The sequence below is a fragment of the Giraffa tippelskirchi genome, chromosome 5, assembly GCF_054371585.1.
Source record: "Giraffa tippelskirchi isolate mGirTip1 chromosome 5, T2T-mGirTip1v1.2.pri, whole genome shotgun sequence".
Classification (NCBI taxonomy): Eukaryota; Metazoa; Chordata; class Mammalia; order Artiodactyla; family Giraffidae; genus Giraffa; species Giraffa tippelskirchi.
The window spans coordinates 67,280,346-67,288,154 of record NC_137279.1 but is presented as its reverse complement, the minus strand read 5'-3'; the positions used below and the strand labels follow the sequence as shown (position 1 = coordinate 67,288,154).

Below are 7,809 nucleotides of genomic sequence, written 5' to 3'. Positions count from 1 at the left end.
GACAATATATAGCCTGAATGTATGCTTTTCTCTATGTGGAACCAGTCTGTTGTTCCATGTCCAGTTATAACTGTTGCTTCTTAACTTGCATACAGAGTTCTCAGAAGGCAGGAAAGGTGGTCTGATAGTCCCATCTTTTTCAGAATTTTCCAGTTTGTTGTGATCCACACAGGAAAAGGTTTTGGCTAGTAAATAAAGCAGAAGTAGATGTTTTTTCTGGAACTCTCTTGCTTTTTCTATAAGCCAACAAATGTTGGCAACTTGATCTCTGGTTTCTCTGCCTTATCTAAATCCAGCTTGAAAGAGGGAAGTTCATGGTTCACGTAATGTTGAACTCTGGTTTGGATAATTTTGAGCATTACTTTGCTAGCGTGTGGGATGAGTGCAATTGTGTGGTAGTTTGAAAATTCTTTTGCATTGCCTTTCTCTGGGATTGGAACGAAAACTGAATTTTTCCAGTCCTGTGGCCACCGCTGAGATTTCCAAATTTGCTGGCATATTAAATGCAGCACTTTCACAGCTTTATCTTTTAGGATTTGAAATAGCTCAACTGGAATTCCATCACCTCCACTAGCTTTGTCCGTAGTGATGCTTCCTAAGGTCCACTTGATTTCACATTCCAGGATATCTGGCTCTGGATGAGTGATCATACCATCGTGGTTATCTAGGTCATAAAATTGTTTTTTGAATAGTTCTTCTGTGTATTCTTGCCTCCTCTCCTTAATATCTTTTTCTTCTGTTATATCCATACAATTTCTGTCCTTTCTTGTGCCCATTTTGCATGCAATGTTCCCTTGGTATTTCCAATTTTCTTCAAATGATCTCTAGTGTCTCCTATTCTATTTTTCCCTCTATTTCTTTGCACTGGTCACTGAGGAGGTTTTCTTATCTCTCCTTGCTATTCTTTGTAACTCTGCATTCAAATGGGTATATCTTTCCTTTTCTCCTTTGCCTTTAGCTTCTCTTCTTTTCTCAGCTATTTATAAGGCCTCCTCAGACAACCATTTGGGGTTTATCCATTTCTTTTTCTTGGGGATGGTCTTGATCTCTGTCTCCTGTACAATGTCATGGACCTCCATTCATAGTTCTTCAGGAACTATGTCTATCAGATCTAATCACTTAAATCTATTTGTCACTTCCACTGTATAATTGTAATGGATTTTATTTAGGTCATACTTGAATGGTCTAGTGGTATTCCCTACTTTCTTCAATTTAGTTTTGAATTTGGTATAAGGGGTTCTGCTCTTGTTTTCACAGACTGTATAGAACTTCTCCATCTTTGGCTGCAAAGAATATAATCAATCTGATTTTGGTGTTGACCATCTGGTGATGTCCATGTGTAGAGTGATCACTGATCCCTAAAATATCGATGTTCACTCTTGCCATCTCCTGTTTGGCCACTTCCAATTTGCCTTTATTCATGGACTTAACATTCCAGGTTCCTATGGAATATTGCTCTTTACAGCATTGGACTTTACTTCCATCACCAATCACATCCACTACTGGACGTTGTTTTTGCTTTGCCTCCATCTCTTCATTTTTTCTGGGGTTATTTCTCCACTCTTCTCCAGTAGCATATTGGGCACCTATCAATCTGGGGAGTTCATTTTTCATTGTCCTATCTTTTTGCCTTTTCATACTGTTCATGGAGTTCTCAAGGCAAAAATAGTGAAGTTATCTCCCATTGCTTTTTCCAGTGGATCACATTTTGTCAGAACTCTCCACCATCCCCCATCCATCTTGGGTGACCTTACATGGTATGGCTCATAGTTTCATTGAGTTAGACAAGACTGTGGTCCATGTGATCAGACTGACTAGTTTCCTATGATTGTGGTTTTCATTCTGTCTGCCCTCTGAGGGATAAGGATAAGAGGCTTATGGAAGCTTCCTGATAGGAGAGACTGTGGAGGAAACTGAGTCTTTTTCTAATGGGCATGGCCATGCTCAGTAAATTTTAATCCAATTTTCTGTTGATGGGCGGGGCTCTGTTCCCTCCCTGTTGTTTGACCTGAGACCAAACTATGGTGGAGGTGATGAAGATAATGGAGACCTCCTTCAAAAGTCTTGTGCAAGCACTGCTGCACTCAGTGTCCCTGACCCTGGAGCAGGCCACCGCCATCCCACGCTTCTGCCAGAGACTCCTGGACACTCACAGGCAAGTCTGGGTCAGTGTCTTGTGGGGTCACTGCTCCTTTATTCTGGGTCTTGGTGTGCACAGGGTTTTGTTTGTGCCCTCCAAGAGTCTGCTTCCACAGTCTTTGTAAGTTCTGGTGGCTCTATGGTGGGGTTATTGGTGACCTCCTCCAAGAGGGCTTATGCCACACACAGGTCCGGGAAACCCAGAGCCCCTTCCCCTGAGACAGGCCACTGCTGACCTGTACCTCCACAGGAGACACTGAAACACTCAAAGGCAGGTCTGGCTCAGTCACTGTGGGGTCTCCTTGTGTGAACAAGCTTTTCTTTAGCCCACTGAGCCTCTCTGGCAGATGTGGATTTGATTCTAAACACATGATTTTGCCTCTCCTATCGTCTTTCTGGGGCTTCTCCTTTGCCCTTGGATAGGGTATCTTTTTTTGGTGGCATCAACAATCTCCAGTCGATGTTTGTTCAGCAGCAAGTTGTAATTTTGGAGTTCTCACAGGAGATGAGTGCACGTCCTTCTACTTCACCATCTTGTGAAACGGTTTCTCGGCCTTTTAGCTAAGATCAAATGTAGTATCTGTTCTTATCAGTTTAATTAGGTGGAAAGCTGTCTATAAAACATCTTGATTGTTGAATGGAATTCCATGGGTCTACTCCACTCTCACATAAGAGATCAATTTAAATATAAGCATGCTTTCTCAAAAGTGTCATTTACTGATATCTAAATTCACCCAATTCAAGAAATTGATTTAAAAATGAACCATAGATGCAAATCTGTAAAGCTTATTCCATGGCAATGGTTTTACCAAAATCAGAAAGACTAAAAGAACAACTTAATATTTAGTATGCTGCTGCTGCTGCTGCTGCTAAGTCGCTGCAGTCATGTCTAACTCTGTGCAACCCCACAGACGGCAGCCCATCAGGCTCTGCTGTCTCTGGGATTCTCGAGGCAAGAATACTGGAGTGGGTTGCCATTTCCTTCTCCAATGCATGAAAGTGAAAAGTGAAAGCGAAATCACTCAGTTGTGTCCGACTCTTAGCGACCCCATGGGCTGCAGCCTACCAGGCTCCTCCGTCCATGGGATTTTCCAGGCAAGAGTACTGAGGTGGGGTGCCATTGCCTTCTCCGAATATTTAGTATAATTACATTTATTTACTTTAAAGGACTGTTCATGAGGTTCTCAAGGCTAGACTGCCGAAGAGGTTTGCCACTCCCTTCTGTAGTGGACCACATTTTGTCAGAACTCTCCACCATGACCTGTCCATCTTGGGTGGCCCTTCATGGCATGGCTCATAGTTTCACTGAGTTAGACAAGGCTGTGATCCATGTGATTAGTTTAGTTAGTTTTCTGTGATTGTGGCTTTCATTCTGTCTGTTCTCTGATGGATGAGGACAAGAGGCTTGTGGAAGCGTAATAATGGGAGGGACTGCCTGTGGGGAAAACTGGGTCTTGTTTTGATGGGTAAGACCATGCTCAGTAAATCTTTAATCCAATGTTCTATTGATGGGTGGGGCTGTGCTTCCTCCCTATAGTTTAGCTGAGGCCAAAAGATGTTAGGGGTCATGGCAACCTCCTTCAAAAGGACTTATGCTAGGGAGCTGCGCCTTCCAGTACTGCTCCTGTCAGTTTCCCTGACCCTATGACAGGTCACCGTAGACCCACGCCTCCAGTGGAGACTCCCAAACACTCATAGGCATGTCTGCCTCAGTCTCTTATGGGGTGACTGCTCCTTTTTCCTGTGTCTCGGTGCCCTCCAAGAGTCTCTGTTTCCCCAGTCCTGTGGAAGTTCTGTAATCAAATCCTGCTGACCTTCAAAGTCAGATTCCCTGGGGATTCTCAGTCCCTTTGCCAGATCTCCAGGGGGTTGGGAAGTCTGTTGTGGAGCCTCGAACTTTTGCAACAGTATGAGAACTTCTATGGTATAATTGTTCTCCAGTTTGTGTATTTCTCAGTCAGCAGCTCTATAGTGGGGATAATGGTGACCTCCTCCATGAGGACTTATGCCACACGCCATGCCTCTCAGGACTGCTGCTGCCAGAGCTCCTGTCCCCAAGGCAAACTGGTGACCTATACCTCTGCAGGAGACCCTCAAACAGAGAAAGGCCCCGGGGCCCATAAATATTCATGGCAATTAATTCATCCCCAGGAAACATTTATGGAACAAATACATGAACAATGATATTTTTCCATTGTGGTTTACTTTTTTTTTGTTTAAGGAAATTATATTAGATGACAACTTTTCTGCTTTAATAGTCTTCTTTTGTAAATGTTGTTAAATTTATATTAATGCACCAAAGATTGCTTCACTGCTCTTTAAACTCCAAATGTCTAGAAATTATTATCTTAGAGGGCAATTTTCTGAGTGTGGTCACATAAATTCCTAAGAATTTTTAATTCCACTTCCATCTCATCCAAACTTTATTCTCCCCTGTAATGAAGGAACTACCTTAATGGCTGAATATAGGATTCAGTCTGATGCAGAAAGTTCTGTCCCAGGAAAACAAAAGGAACTAATCAAGTCAAAGCCATTTTGAAAAGCAATCTTTAAGAAAACAATAAATAATATCCAAATCCAGAAGTTCACATAGAGTCAAGTTGAGGGCAGAATCAGAAGAAGTCATGATGAAGTGATGGAGATAGAAACTGAGCCAATGAACATGTATATTATCATATGTGAAACAGAACCCTATTCCAGGTTCGATGCATGAGACAAGTGCTCAGGGCTGGGGCAATGGGATGACCCAGAGGAATGGGATGGGGAGGGAGGTGGGAGGGGGTTTCAGGATGGGGAACACATGTAAACCCATGGCTGATTCATGCCAATGTATGGCAAAAACCACTGCAATATTGTAAAGTAATTAGCCCCCAACTAAAATAAATAAATTAAATTAAAAAAAAAGAAACTGAGCCAATGATCATCTGGAAGATGAGAAAGGCAGCCCCAGATTGTCAGCTCTGCTTCTGACAATTGACTATATAAATCAGAGGTTATCACACCCACTTCCTTTGTTGTTGCTGTTCCGTCACTAAGTCATGTCTGACTCTTTGTGACCTCATTTACAGCAGCGTGCCAGGCTTCCCTGTCCTTCACTATCCCCCAGAGTTTGCTCAAACTTATGTCCATTGAGTCGGGGATGACATCTAACCATTTTGTCCTCTGTCATCCCCTTCTTTTCCTGCTGTCAATTATTCTCATCATCAGGGTCCTTTCCAATGAGTCAGCAATTTGCATCAGGTGGCCAAAGTATTGGAGTTTCGGTTTCAGCATCAGTCCTTCCAATAAATATTCAGGATTGATTTCCTTTAGGATTTACTGCTTTAATCCCCTTGTTGTTCAAGGAACTCTCAAGAGTCTTCTCAAGCACCACAGTTCAAAACATCAATTCTTTGGCACTCAGCCTTCTTTGTGGTCCAACTCTCACATCCATTCATTACTACTGAAAAAAACATAGCTTTGAGTAGATGGACTTTTGTCAGCAAAGTGATGTCTCTGCTTTTTAAAATGCTGTGAATGTTTGTCATAGCTTTTCTTCCAAGGAGTAATCATCTTTTAATTTCATGGTTGGATTCACTGTCCACAGTGATTTTGGAGCCCAAGGGAATATTCTCTCACTGTTTTCATTGTTTCCCCATCTATTTGCCATGAAGTGATGGTACCAGATGCCATGATCTTTGTTTTTTGAATGTTGAGTTTTAAGTCAGCTTTTTCATTCTCCTCTTTCGGTTTCATCAAGTGTCTCTTTAGTTCCTTGGGTTTGATGAATTTGTTAGACCAGTTCATAGAACCCAGGAAACCTCTTTACTGACTAAATTACTGGTTTATTACAAGGGTGATTAAAGGATGAGAATTAACAACCACATGAAGAGATACATTGGGCAACGTCTTGAACAAAGGAGCTTTTGTATTTGTAGAATTTGGGACTGTTATGACTGGGGCATGTGGAAGCATTCTAGTTCCCCAGCCTGGAAGCTCTTTGAAACCCCTTTTGGGGAGGTTTTATGGAGGCCTCACTACATGGGCATTATTAACTCATTGGTAGTTGGTGACTTATTCAACCTCCAGCACTTTTCCCCTTCCCCAAAATCAGAAAAGTAAGATTAACGATTCCAACCCTCTAATCACATGGCTCGTTCTGTTAACATGGAAAGTGAAAGTGAAGTGGCTCAGTCGTGTCCAACTGTTTGTGACCCCATGGACTATTCCCTTCATCTTTAGGATGCAAATGTCCAAAACTACACCTAAGAACAATATAGTTACAAATATCTACAGCCTCAGTAAGGAAATGTGAATATTATCATAGAGATGATGTGGAAAATAATGCCTAGATTTGTGTTTCATGGCATTTACAATGAAAAAATTTTTTGAAAGATGAGTTTGAAATATGCACTGGAGCTAGCACAAATTCTTTGGTTGTGGTAGAGTGTTTCAAACATTTTGCAAGGAAATCACCAAACTTCATAAGTATGTTTTTTAAAACTTTCCCTTGTGTTATATTCTGTGAGTGCCCATAAGGTAAGTGTGCATTGACATTAAGAGTCTAGGTGGGAGGCGGGGCTAAGATGGCGGAGGAATAGGACGGGGAGACCACTCTCTCCCCCACAAATTTATCGAAAGAACATCTGAACGCTGAGCAAACTTCACAAAACTACTTCTGAACGCTGGCAGAGGACGTCAGGCATCCAGAAAGACAGCACATTATCTTCAAAAGGAGGTAGGAGAAATTATAAAAGATAAAAAGAGAGACAAAAGAGTTAGGGACGGAGACCCGTCCCGGGGAGGGAGTTGTAAAAGAGGAGAAATTTCCAAGCACCAGGAAACCCTCTCACCGGTGGGTTTGGGAGAAGATTTCGAATCTCGGAGGGCAACATAACTGGGAGAAAAAATAAATAAAACCCACAGATTACGTGCCTAAAGGCAACTCCCAGCAAAGAACCCCAGACACTCACATCTGCCACCAGCAAGTGGGGGCTGAACGGAGAGGAGGGGGTGGCACTGCTTAGGGTAAGGACCAGGCTGAATGCCCTGAGGGCAATCTGAGGGAGCTAACGTGAGATAGCAACCTAAACTATGGGACAGCCAGAGAGAGAGAACTATCCCGCGAAAAGCCCAAACCTAAGGCACTGCCAGCCTGCTCACAGAACAAAGGGCTGAGCGATACCAGAGAAGAGCTAGCCGGCTGCGGACCGCCCCATCCCCCGCCGGACACAGCAGGCAGGTGGGCCCAGCCAGAGCTGGAAAGGGGCAAACTCGGCTCCAGAGAGGGCACCCCCTACCAAACTGCAAACAGGCTCCCAGTTTCTAAGCAAAGACTGCCTGAGATTCTGGAGGGTCGACAGCCGCCGGGAGGGTCGCAGCCAGAGACCAGCTCCCCAGAACCGACACAAAGCACACCGGAGCCGGGCACGCCCGTAAACCGAGGCAGGGACCAGGGAGGTGATAAGCTGCACCGCCCCAACAGGGGAGAGTGCACTCGCCAAACTCCTGGCTGCCTGAGCTGCTCCAACCGGGAACGGCACAAACCGCGGGCCCAACCGAGTCTGCGCCCTTGTGGAGTACCCAGGAACCTGAACCTGAGCAGCTTGGACCTGGGAAGTGCCCGCATCTCAGGGCCCACTCCCTGGCCAAGCAACCTGAAGCCTGAGCAGAGTAGACTGGGAAAGCACA

The 7,809-nt window shown here is 44.0% G+C and overlaps 1 pseudogene; it reads left to right on the top strand.

Annotated features, from left to right (window-relative positions):
• Nucleotides 1-2,680: 2,680 nt before the first annotated feature.
• LOC145507991 (U2 spliceosomal RNA) lies at nt 2,681-2,801 on the top strand (annotated as a pseudogene).
• Nucleotides 2,802-7,809: the final 5,008 nt, after the last annotated feature.